The 13,232-nt window shown below is 35.7% G+C and overlaps 1 protein-coding gene across 1 annotated transcript in view; it reads left to right on the forward strand.

The window, feature by feature from the left end:
* EYS (eyes shut homolog) overlaps positions 1-13,232 on the forward strand; it is a 766,416-nt gene that overhangs the window by 477,459 nt on the left and 275,725 nt on the right.

The following is a 13,232-nucleotide window of genomic DNA, read 5'->3' on the forward strand; positions in this document are numbered from 1 at the left end:
TTTTCTTTTTTGGGCATAATGCAACTGATATAAACCACCATATTTACATTGTCATTTCCAGACTTCATTTGCAAGTGTATTTCCTCTCCTTGATTCTTACAAATGTTTTCTCAGCACCCATCCAAAAATTATGCACTCTTTTTACAACATAGAATTTCTTGGAGCTAAGAGATGACCTAAATTCTATTCTTCTCTGTATTGGTGGTCCAGTTAAAGTCATACAGTCAAAATCCTTTTACAGTACATAAGTCCTCTGAGGTTTCTAGCCAGGTGACAGCCTTGTTCACTAGGCTGTAGCTAAACATCTTGGACATATCCCCCCTTTTCTCTGTCCCAGAGGATTCTGCATTCAGTTCTGGAGAATGGCATTATTAAGACATGAATATGATCCATAACACTCCAAAGGACAATGACAGCTGTAGATTAAACTTCTTCAGGCAGAGGGCTTTTATAATATCTGTCTGTTCTTTGTAATGTGTGTGTGTGAATTGTTGTCGTTTATTAAATATGCCTGGTACCTACAGGAGAAGAAAATGCTTTGCATTCCTTCAGAAGGCTTAGCACTGTGCTTTTTATGGATGGAAAAGCCTGCTTTATACTTTAAATAAGGGAGCTGATTTTAAACCCTTAGAACTTGAAGCTGCAGACCTTAATGTGCTGATTAGTTTAGTGCTGTGTTAACTCATTTCCTGTACAACAGGAGTATGATTCCCATTAGACCTTTACAACAACGAAGTTTTAAACATCAGGCCATTTTTGATTCTGTCCTTAGAAAGTTGATAAAGCTTGAAACTATGTCGAAGGAGAAGTTCCATAATGAAGCTGATGAAAACGTAAGCCACGGAGCTTTCTTCTTGAGAAAGTAATTTTTAATACTAACAATTGGTAACATTGAGATTTCGCCTTCATGTAAAAGCTTGAATTTGAACATTTGAAAGACATAAGATGAATTTCTGATGGTTTGGTTTATGTAGCATCCAATAATCTAAATGTATTCAACTGAAAAACAATAATTCAGTGGAGGGCTATAAAAGACACAAGCTAGATGTTTGATTTTATTTTCAGGATTTTTTTAGTATTTCTCCAACGTTTATTTATAATATTAGATATAAAGAATATCATTTGGGGATGTTGAGCATAGTCATTATTAGCTAGGTTTAAATTTTACTTAAGTTAACAAAATTGATTATAAATTTCCCATCCTGTAAAGTGAAAGAAATAAAGGACCTTCGCAAACCAGTTAATGAAGACACAGTGAATGACATCAACATTTAGAATCAATATTTCTCTAATACTGAAAAGACCACCCTAGGTAATACAAGCATTGTATAGTACCATACAATAGATTGCACTCTAAATTTCTGTGTGCTGAAATAATATCAATTTTTAGGACAAAGCCTGCCTTTGCATTCCAGGGTCTTTCTGGTTTTTATTAACAACTGCTGCTCTCCAAAGTGTGCAGAGCACATGATCCTGTTGTTATGAAATGCACTGCAGCTACTTTTTTTACTTTTAACAGATTAAGGATTGAAAACAATAGATCTTAAATACTATAGTGCTTCTTTTTAAACAAGTTATTTTCACATGAATATTTTTGGTGAAAATAATATCTATCATATAAATAAGAGGCAAGTATTCTTAGTTTTTTTATATTTTTTATGTCTGAAATAATTAGTTTCAAATAGATTGTATCTAATGTACCTAACATTTCTAATAATTCAAACTAGGATTTTGGAGGGAATTTTGAACACAGTTGGGTAAATAAAATGTTGTTGTACCTGATATTACAATTGATATTACAATTAATATTATTTTCCAGATTTTATTTGGTGTAAATAAGGGATTTTTTCCATCCTTATCTATATCTGCTGACCGTTCCTGTATAACTTTCAAAAGAAATGAAATATAGTGTACTCTAACTCCCAAATAATAATCTATTTTTGCAGATATTTTTCTTTCTGTTTCGGTCAAAATAGAACCTAGTGTTTGCCAAAAATTTCTCAGTGGCTGTTGCTATGTGGTATTTAAGCATAAGTCAGTATTTGTAGTTTGATTTTCCTGAATAATCTTTACTTGGAGGCACTAGAGACAGTGTTGTTTTTCTTAAATTGTATTTTATATAGGACAGGTAAACAACAGGTTAACCAGAAGTGAATTTTAGATTTCTGAGAGATTTAACAAGTACATTTAGATGGAAGTACTTGGCATATTACCAGATTATGCAGAAAATTGAATAACAGAAAAGCAACAACTAAGAATTCTGCAAAGGCCCGGTTGTAAAATTAGACTATTTCCAACTCCTACACAAATTGTAATTTTGTACCTCAGTCCTTCCTCAAATATTTCTGTCTTAATTGTTTATATTTTGTGTAGATTGGAGATATCAAAAGCAAACTAGGTGGTACTTTATGTTCACCCTGTTTACAAAGATTTTTATTTGTTAGAGGATAAAGATACAGACTGATTTTAGTGCTATGCACAAGATATAGAAAATACAGTATATTTACTCTTACTTAATATAATTAATATTAATTCTACTTAATAAAATTTCAGCAACATAAACAGTCATCATCAGAAAATTATGTAAAGGTTGCTAAGTATAAATTTGAAATAGTGATTGTTCTGTTGCTGTAGCAATATTTTTGAGTGGAATAAACTTTCATATCCATAAGAAAATTGTTGAAAAACTAATAAAGAAATAGATTACTTTGTTAAAGCTATGGACAAGCTCAGTTGATTTACTTTGTAAGTGAATTGTCAAATAGCAGTTGTCAGAGAATTGTCTCTATCTACAGTAACTCCTTAGCAAAGGAAAACCATGACACAGGAAGAGCAATATTTTGTATAGCTAAAAACTATATAAAGCTGGCATGATTTCTGTTACAGTTCACGATGTTGTGCAGTGATTTCTGTGACCCATATACTACAACAGAGGAAGAGAATGACTCCGATTAATAAGGACATCAGCAGTGTTGCGGCACCTCTGGCAAAAATGGGTGCAAAATCTAAGCAGAGAAACAGGTGTTTTTTCATATTTTAAGTTAGTTTGTGTTTTATAATTAAATATGTATAAAAAAAACTTAGTGGAGAAATTGATTAATGGTGCACATCACAAAAGTATCTATGACTGTAGATTTCTAATATGTGAAGATAGACTGTTCACTCACTATAATGAAGACATTTTGCTTATGATAACAGATGAAATACGTAGCAAAACAGAGACTATAAAGATGATTAAGGGGATGGAGCATGTCTCTTATGAGGACAGGCTGGGAAAGTTGAATCTGTTCAGCCTTGAGAACAGATAACTGAGAGGAGACCTCATCAGTGTAAATCAGCATCTGAAGGGAGGCTGCCGAGAGGGTGGATACAGGCTCTTCTTGGTAGTGCCAAGCACTCGGACAGGAAGGAATAGGCAGACACTGATAAACAGGAAGTTCCACCTGAATTCAAGGAAGAACAACTTTACTGTGCAGGTGACTGAGCACTGTGACAGATTGCCCAGGGAGGTTGTGGAGTCTCCCTCACTGAAGATATTCAAGAACCTTCTGCATACAGTCCTGTGCCACATGCTCTAGGATTACCCTGCTTGAACAGGGAGAATGAAACAACACAATGAGGTCCTTTCAACTTTATCCATTCTGTGATTCTGTGAAAGGTTTGGTTTTTCTCCTATTACAGGCCTAAAACTAATCATATTCACTGCAAAAAAGGGATTGAGGTTTCTTTTCATTTTTACCTTAGAGATAAACTGTATCAAGAGTAGATAGTGTTTTAAATCATCTTCTTAATTCTGTCTTGATTCTAAGATGTAGTTGTTGCCCTTAAAGGTAAGTAATTACAGCCCAAGCAGAATTAACTATAAATTTTAGTATGGCAATTTCTGTTCTGGCTATCACTTTCTGAATTAAATCCGAATAAGTTATCTGAAGACATCTATCTGAACAATAGTACTGGGCAGATTATTTGGAGAAGTTCAGATCCCTTTGCCAACATAGTTTTAAATACTGAGTCTCTCATTTATGTATTAGAATTCCTAAAGATTACTTTGGTTTCCTCTTCATTGCAGAAGAGCCAACATCATGCCATAAATGCAAGAAGAGGTATTGCTGTTTTGTGTGTGTGATATGAAATCCAAGTGCTCCCCTACTTGCCTCATCTTACTCCTTATGCAAGCATAAGGATAAAACTGGCAAGGACTTCTACATACTAAATTAGTTCTTTTGCTGTTGCAGATAGTCAAATAGTATAAACACTTCGAATATTCTTCCACCTGAGTTCTGATCACACACAATCCTACCTTTTAGTTTTCACAGTTTCAGAAATGTCATCCATGTTCCTCTTTAGTCTGGAACTCTTAACACTTACATTCTACTCAGCTTAGTGACTGTGATTCCATTACTATTCATCCCTGGTTTTTCCCTTCTGCTCTCTTTCACCTAGGATCCTTTGCCATCTTTTCTTCACTGTTTCTTGCTTATCTGAATCTCATTATATTCCTAGTTTCTCAACTAGCATACATCTAGGAGGAAGAGGGGGGCGTGTAACCTACTACCACCATCTTCTTTACTCCATACATGTCTTTCTTTGCATGTGTTCTAAATTTGATCAGTGTTTCCAGCTTTTGATTTTGTCATCTTCATTTCCGAGATCTACTGGAAAATTTCATATATGAATACATGCCTTCATAACATGGATAAATATTATGTATTTTGCATGACTTCTTCAGAAGCAAAAATCTTGTTATTGACACCTTAATCATTTGTGACATCTTGATAACAGGCATCTTTACCCATTGACACTACAGTCAGGCACTATACAAACACAAGTATTTGCTCTGAAGCAACAAGAAGCTTCTGATTTTACATTACCACCAACAAATTCCATACACATAGTTATTTGGGAAGATGTTCTGTGTCTGCACACTTTAATCTTCTCTTTACGCATCATGCAAAATCTGTGCTATAAAAAATTTTTGTGAAAGCTTCTTTTATCACAGTGGGTTCTTCTGCACAGGGGAAGTTATTCTACAGTGCTTACATTGGATTCCAAATGTAAACTTAATTTTTTCAGCATAGAAATTACTTCAAATGCATATTTTGAAATTAATTACCTAAGCAACACCATCATTCTGAATCTTTCCCATCCTGTGAACTACCAGTTCCCACATTAAAAGGATACAAAATAAGAATTTTCCATTTTTATGTTGCGAGGGACTGGATCACATACGAAACAGGAGGGGAAGCAGCTGGTAGTACATATTATAATATATCTATAATTTATAAATCATCCATTTTAGGTTTCGAATTTTGTTTTTCTCTATTGGGTTATGTGTCATAAATGATGCCCACTAAATTTTCTGATCTTGTTTTTAATTGGAGTTTCTTTTGTGTGATCCTCAAAACACTCACTGAGTTTTATGTGTTATAGTGCGTGATCTGTTACTAATGATTCATTCCTTATTTGTATTCTTTAATATTCATGGTAGCATTTGTTTCCATAGGGCTTGTTCAAATGAGCAGATCGTAGACCACTGTGATTCAAAAAGTGAAACAGAAAGTGACATGTCATATGCATCTACCTTCTGCCTCCTGCATTGAACATCATTGAAGTAGATAGTACTGTGAATGATGCATGTTTTTAACATTCACTGAGGGTTTTTTTGTTGATGCTTTGTGTGCATGCAGGTCTTCATTACAGCTCCTAAGTAAAAAGTTGCATACCAGTCCACAAGACAACCTGCAGGCTTCTAATACATGATGTAAGATGAAGGAAGCAGAAATAACAGTCTCCACACTCCGAACTGAGTACTTTAGTATTTCTTTCATAAGACGACTGCATATTTGCACTGTCTCTCTGGGGGAAAGGAAAGCAGAGAGATACAGACAGACTGAACACAGTACTATATGTAAGATGTTAGTTGAAAGAGTCACAATTTCACCAGAAGGAGTGAATGAAACATTATTTCAGAGCACCATGACTTTACTGTTAGGGTCATTAGTGTCACTCCTATTTGCAAAAGACAGCTTTATAAGATACTACTGTGAATGCTGTCCATGTCTGAAGGTGCGGCTTCAGCTGGGACCGTTTTCAGGTTCCATGTATCCAAGATAAGACAGATTATGCAGCTGATGTGCCTGCCCAATAACAGTTTTGCCACCACCCTGAGAGATGTCATACATAGCTGTGACAAAAACAAGTCATAATGAAGATAGAAACACACATTTGGCCAATTTAACTGCAAGCCATTGGGCAAATATGCCCTTATGCAAAGTCACAACTGTGGTAAATACAACATAGTTATAAATACAGAACAGATAAAATTTCACTGTCAATTTATTTAGGTGTGCACCACTAATAGGTAAAAGTCATTACTATAAATTATGAAGAACAAGCATAGCTACTATGCAAACCTTACAATGCCATCTTGACACAGTATTTAATCAGTGACTGTTAGAGATAGTTTTCATGATAAGCATGACTTTCATCTCAGGCCTCCACAAGAATTTTGCAAGTAACCTTCAACAGGAAGAAGCCCATTCCTGAAAATACTTCTCAGCAAATCACCTGAATTTCACTTCTCCCATAGCTGCATAATGTTAAGCAAATTCAAGCTGAATTACTAAATAGAAATGTTGGATCTGTAAAGATTTGGGTCTGGAACAAGAAAAAATTATTCACGGAGTGTTCCATTCTCCTTCTGCTATGCTAGGTACCATGTATGAATCCTCAACTATAAATGCATAGAATACACAATATTATTGTAAGTGTCATTTTCAAGCAAATTCTATAGTTGGATAGTCCATGCACTTTTCCTAATTCTTTGGTTTTTTGGGTTTTTTTTTACTCCAATAGAAAGACAAAACACTATGAAAAAAAATTCAAAAAATCTATCCCTTCTACCAGTGGATTTGACCAGATAGAAATATTGTCTTGTTCGGGATTCCACGATGGGTTTTTTTATTTGTTTTCCAGTCAGAAAATAGTCTTGCTTAAATTACTGATTTGGTATTGAGAGTAAAGGATGATTACTGATGTATTTTTTCTTGTATTATAGACTTAAAAACTTGTACTCTCACTGTGCAATTCTTGCAATACACTGCAGGATCTTGATTATCATGATATTCACATCTATATTTTTTATTCTGAATAATTGGGAGATAACTGCCCTTTGGAGTAGCCTATAGTACCATAAAGGACATTTTAAAGTTATGTTATGTGCATGTCACGCTTTGACCATTGATATTGGTTATAATCTTTAAAAAAGTTGATAATATGTTAAAATTAGTACAGTTCTGTTTGTTCAAGGTCTAGTTCTAGGAGATTGAAAATAGGAAGTTGGTTTATGAATAAAGGGCAAAAAGCTTGGTTTCTCATGGATACGACTGCTTCTCTCCCAGTGCTGGATCTAATGCTTTCTAACTATGGGGTTTATCAACACATAAGCAATGGCTCTGGGCTCGGTGCTGGCTGTGTGCCAGCTGCCAGCACTTTGTAAAAAGTGCAGCAGGAGGAAAAGATTTTAGCAAGGCTTGTGACGTTCTGCTGAGAGCAAGTCAAACTATTCCCAAGGTAAGAGCTGCTCCTGATTTCTGCTGTAATAATACTTGATTCTCTCTGTGTCCCTTGTAGCATATTTAAAAAGGAAAAAAATAACAGTCTTTAGGTGAAGCAGAACTGCACACTGATGATGTTTTTCCTGATTTTTACATATATATATATATTTTAATGTCTTCAGTGAGACAATCTCTTCTATTCACCTGCTGATTGCAATAAACTTAACCCCTCTCTCCATTATCTGTATGTTGATGAGCTAGCCCACATGGCAGACAGTCACACAAGTATCAGTTAATCTCACTAAGCTATTATTGCAATTAATGGACATAATCAAGCATTGGATTTGAATTTAAAATCTACACTTGAGCATGAACCAGAATCCTGCTTTAGAAACTAATAAGACTTTATTGACAATAATAAAACAATTTCCTGCACTAATTACATTTCAAGTGCCTTCTATAGTTTAAATGGGTTATTGTTAGAAGACTCTGCCCCTGTTTTCCCTGAGTTCAAGAAGGGGTCAAGACTTACCAGATTTTAAGTTCTCTGCAGTCAGTATTTTAATTTTTTTAAAAAATTGAAAAATATTAAAAAGAAAATTTTATATTTATAGTTTTTTGTTGTTTCCAACTGTAACTCTTGAGCAGAATGAGGGGAGAAGTGAAAATTAATAGAAAATGTAGCAAACTGTCCCCTTTATAGTGTGAGTAGGGAAGGTAAGTGCAGATCTCATTACCAACAGCATTGCAGAATGACTCTTGGACATGAAGGAGTTAAGAATCAAAACTTGGATCGACAGACATAACTGATGCACGCATGAGGAAAAGAAAGATGTAAAATAACTGCAGAAAAATAAAAGAAGCTTCCTGGGATTTAAGATCTGATGTTCCATACCTTTAAGGCAGTTGAATTCTATCTATGTGTTTGTGAATGTGTGTATGTGTATATTTAGGCTAGAAGTGAAGAATTGTGAATTACAGAAGCTCTAAAACAGTCACAGTTTTCCTTTAGAAGAGTTTTGTGGTCTACTCAAATCTATGGCTCTGTGAAAGCATGAAAAAGAAATGGTAAAAAACATTTGTTTGTAACTGTTGTTTTTCTTTGCTTGAAAGCTACTTGTGGGCTGCACTGGCAACAGTTCTGGATGTTAACCATATTTTATTGCTGTCTAACACGCCACATTAGAGAATATTTCAACTTTTAGAGAAAAAAACAACTATAATTCCCTGCTACTCATGCAGCACAGACTTGTGTGACAGCATTAAACATGGGTTCACTGTAACTGTGGATATGTTATGTGAAACCAACAGTGAGGCGTAGCACAGTGAAATAGCATTGCAACTGGAAATAGAAATGATGGTTGGAGATCATTGTTCTACTCTGCCTTTAAGGTATTTCAGCTCAAAGGATTAAATAAAATGTATAGAAGTAAATGAGACATATTTGAAAATAAAGTGGAACCTTTTAAATGCTGACTGTAAATATGAAGTAGGTTATTGTATTTAAGGGAGTTAAAAATAAAACTTATGGATTATTTTTCTGTGGCTGTTTTTCGCAACTTACTGGAAAGATTGACCTTATTTTAGAATGCAAATGAGAGTGATTGACATGACTCATTATATATGGCATCTCAAAAGAAACCCCCCAGAAATATAAGAAAAATGAAAGCTGAGGTACTTTCAGCATATTGAGAGTAAAAAGAAAACAAGAAACCACTGTTACATGCATAGGCCACAAGAAACAGAAGTTTCTAGAAGTGGTAACAAAAAAAAAAAAGACATCATATTACTAATATTATCTATTAACCCTGCTTTGATATTCTGTGACATTAAAAAAAAACAAGGAGACATTAATTCTTTGTAGTTAGGACAGCAAACATGTTTCCACTGTGGCAAGATATCTGTTTCAATTTAGGACTTCAATTTATCCTTCTGTTATTCCTGTCTACAAAGAGCCTGACCGTAGGCTCTACCTCCTTTAAGACTTTCCTCCTTGATGGCAGGACTGAGGGCCCCCATGCCTTTCTCCCTCACATCTAGAGCTCTGCAGTCACTCCTGATGCACTGGGTTACCCTGGCATCATTGTTGGTGCCCATATGAAAGAGTAACAAGGGTTAACCATGTGTGAGCTGTGCAAACCTTGCTGGTCCCTGTGTAGAATCCCAGATCCTGACCCTGCCAGACAGCCAACCGACCAGACAAGCCTCTGAGGACATCAAGTGGGACTGTCTTATTGGTGCCTCCACACCTCACAGAAGAGAGTCTTCAGTAATGGTCGCACTCATCTTTACCCCCTTCTGCAGATACCAGCTCTGGGCTGATCTGGCTCTGAGGGGTCTCCTGAACAATCTTGTTTGCTTTCAGCAATGCCCTGGGCAGCTGCAGGTCTGCTGGTCAATCACAAATTGCCCTCCTGCTGCCAGAGATCACAAGCCTCCAGCCTTCTCAGCAAGGGGTAAGAGGGGACCACGGTGTGCAGGGCAGCTGATGGCACGACCATTGGTGTGGCCATTGGAGGGGCCTTGCCCGACAGCCAGGCCCATGGAAGCTGGTAGCAGGTCTGATGAAACATGAGCACACCCTCGCTGAGGAAGCCATGGCACTTTTTAGGGTGGAAGTTAACAGGCTGTCCCAGGGAAAGCATTGTTCCTTGCATGCTGTTTGTGTAAGCCTGAGCCATAGACAGCCATTGGAAGTCAGCTGTTGGGCTGGAGAGGTCTGCAGCCAAACCTGTGAAATAGTCCTTCCTCTGACTTCTTTGTTTTACTTTTCTGAAACTTTTTTTTCACTTGGCATTCCCCAGTTTTAAACAACTTTTTTATTACCATGGTTTTATACTGTTAAGAGATGTGTCCCTTCTTCATAAAAATAAATAAGAATTTCAAATAGCAAATTAATTGTTCAGATTTTTCATGACAGAGTTTTTCCCACAAGTAGCGATGCTCTCTCTTTGAATAGTAGAATAAAGAAGAAAAGCATCATCATAATCCCCTTTGTGCCTGAGTCCGTGCAAACAGCAGGGTGTGCATTAGACATAGAAATATATGGAGACAAAAGCTCCATCACCAGGAGCACATGCTCATGGACATATTAAAAGTTTTTATTATCCCTACCTGCCTTTAAAAATCAAGACTTCAAATTGTGTGGCTTTCAAAAAGTTTTAAATTTGCAGCTCTCCATTCTGAAGCTGGTGCAGCTGAAACTCATTGGAATGGAGAAACCCAGTAGGTAGTGGCAAGAGTTAATGAACCTTAGTGAACTGGGTTGCAGATCTGCCTGTGTATCCTCTTATCATTACAACTGGAACTCAAACCTTTTAACTTCTGACATTAACATGAATTCTCGTAAACAGAAAATCGTGGAGAGCTGTTGTGTACACAGGGGAGCAAGGAACAGCTGAAAGGATTTTATAGGCCAAAGGGCTTGCCTGTTTCTTAGGAAAGCAAATGTTAGACATTCATAGTGAAAGATAAAATACAGCTTCAATTTTTCCTTTTTTGTTCTAAAGGCTTGGGTGATGAGCAGTCTCCGTTAGGACAAAATTAATCTAGGAAGCCAACTCTAGAGGTCAAGTGAAAAAGTTGCATTTAAGTGTAGTAGAAGGATTATAAGCAAAGCTTATGTTCTATAAGAAGAGATTGTGTACTGTTACAAACAACGTGAGAATCTTAATAGGTAAAACCACACCAGTGGTTTATGTTAATAGCTATTGTGGGAAGGTATGTAGCCTATTTCTGATTGGAGTACTATGTTTTTATGGATTTCACAGAAACCTGGAGCCTGCTAAATATTCTTCAGTGCTTTCTCTCATTAACTCTTTCCATGTTTATAGACATAGAGCAATTGTAGCAATTTTACTGCAGATAATTCTTTTGTGAAGTTCTCTGTTTAGGAGCACAAACATATTTCCCAAAAGAAGCCAAACTAGCCTCAAATACATATAATAGTGGATTGTATTGGCTTGCAAGGCATCATCACTTGTGGACATACAAAGATAAATAGAAATGGGTGTCATTTAGAATAAAGTCCATTTTTTATCTGCAGTGCTTGCTGCAATTATACATAGAAAGATAAATGTGGATGCCACTAGCTTGTGCTTGTTTGGTCTTCCTTGAAATTTAGTAGATAATCCAGTCTGTCCTCAGATTTAGGTTATAGTTTCAGGAATCATGAATAAACTGCTTTTTTCCCTTACCCACCTTTTTATTCTTCTCACAATTACAGATTTGACTCTTTTATGAGATCTAGGGGCTCAGATGCCTTTTGTTAGCAAAGCACTGAGGAGCTAATGTAGTTTTGACCTTTTCTCACATGTCGACTTCATTATATGCTGGACAGTGCAGAAAAAACCACAAAACAATAAAAACAACTCACAAAAAATTGAGAAGGTGACAGAAGGAGTTAGGACTACAGGAAAGAGATATTCTGTGCAACTTTGCTGTCTTTCAGCCAAGCTGATCTCCTAACTGGAGTCATGAAAAAGAGATATCAGTATATCTCTGATCTATATATATACGAGGTTAGATATCAGTATCTAAAGAGTGTGGGGATAACTGAGAGGTTCCTTGGAAGAAGCAAAACCATGTGCAGGAGCAGTTCAGGGCAAAAGGAATGAAAGATTTAGAGCTCAAGTGGCTAGCTCAGGAAGGAAACCAAACAACAGTTAGGGATTGGAGATAATTCTCTAAAATCTTTCCTTGGAGAAATTGTCCTGTCTGTAAAATTTAAGACAAAAGAGACTTTTTAAATATTAAATACATTTAAAATTATGAGGGTTTTTTTGTTGTTGTTTTTGTGTTTAGGGTGGGGTTTTTTTACAGCACTGGTCATTGATTGGTATTGCTTGAAATTTTTGGTCTATTTTACTGCATGTTCTATGTGTGTGTATAATACAGATTTTTTATAGTACTGAGAATTTCTTAAGGGCTTTGTTTGGGGTTTGACCACAGTGACTTTGACTTTGTAAATAGGTTTCTGAAAAGTCATGAAAGGATAAAATTCAGCATATTCTTACAGTGATATATAGGAGTTCAACATCAATAGTTTTTATTTTTATCCAAGTATCATTGACATTGAGAATTTTAGCACATATAATGACGTATTTGCTATTGGAGTTGGTGTCACAATAGATTAAAATTTTGTCTGTTTTGTAAAATAGAAACAGATCTGTGACCTTCAAAGATACTCAAAATCCCTCTACAGATGATTCTATGACATTTGAACAAATTGAAATAGAATTATTCAGTTATTATATTTCGTACATTGTATCTAAGTTCATATTGTTGTACTGATGTTTTTCACATGATGGGTGAATTTTTAGTATTTCTTTAAATTTTTATTTGTTTCATAAAGTTGATCAAACAAATAATTGTATGTTGTGTGATTCAAATGAGACTAAAGCATAAACCTACTCCTGCAAAAAATAAAAATATTTAACTCCTTTTGTCACACGGATGGGAGGGGACCCACATATTTAAGTCCTTAAAAGCACATAATGGTGGTGATGTGAGGCTCAATTTGAGTACTTGAGAAGTAAAAAAACTAAATGCAAGACTTCATTTCCATATGAATGGGTACCCATTGTTCCTGTTGAATACTCTTCCTTTGTAAAAAGAAAGAGAGAAGAAAGGACGGAAAGAGAAAGAGAGGGAAGGGAAGAAAAAAACAAAGGAAGG

The sequence above is a fragment of the Manacus vitellinus genome, unplaced genomic scaffold, assembly GCF_001715985.3.
Source record: "Manacus vitellinus isolate BGI_N305 unplaced genomic scaffold, ASM171598v3 scaffold_4_pilon, whole genome shotgun sequence".
NCBI classification, from domain to species: Eukaryota; Metazoa; Chordata; class Aves; order Passeriformes; family Pipridae; genus Manacus; species Manacus vitellinus.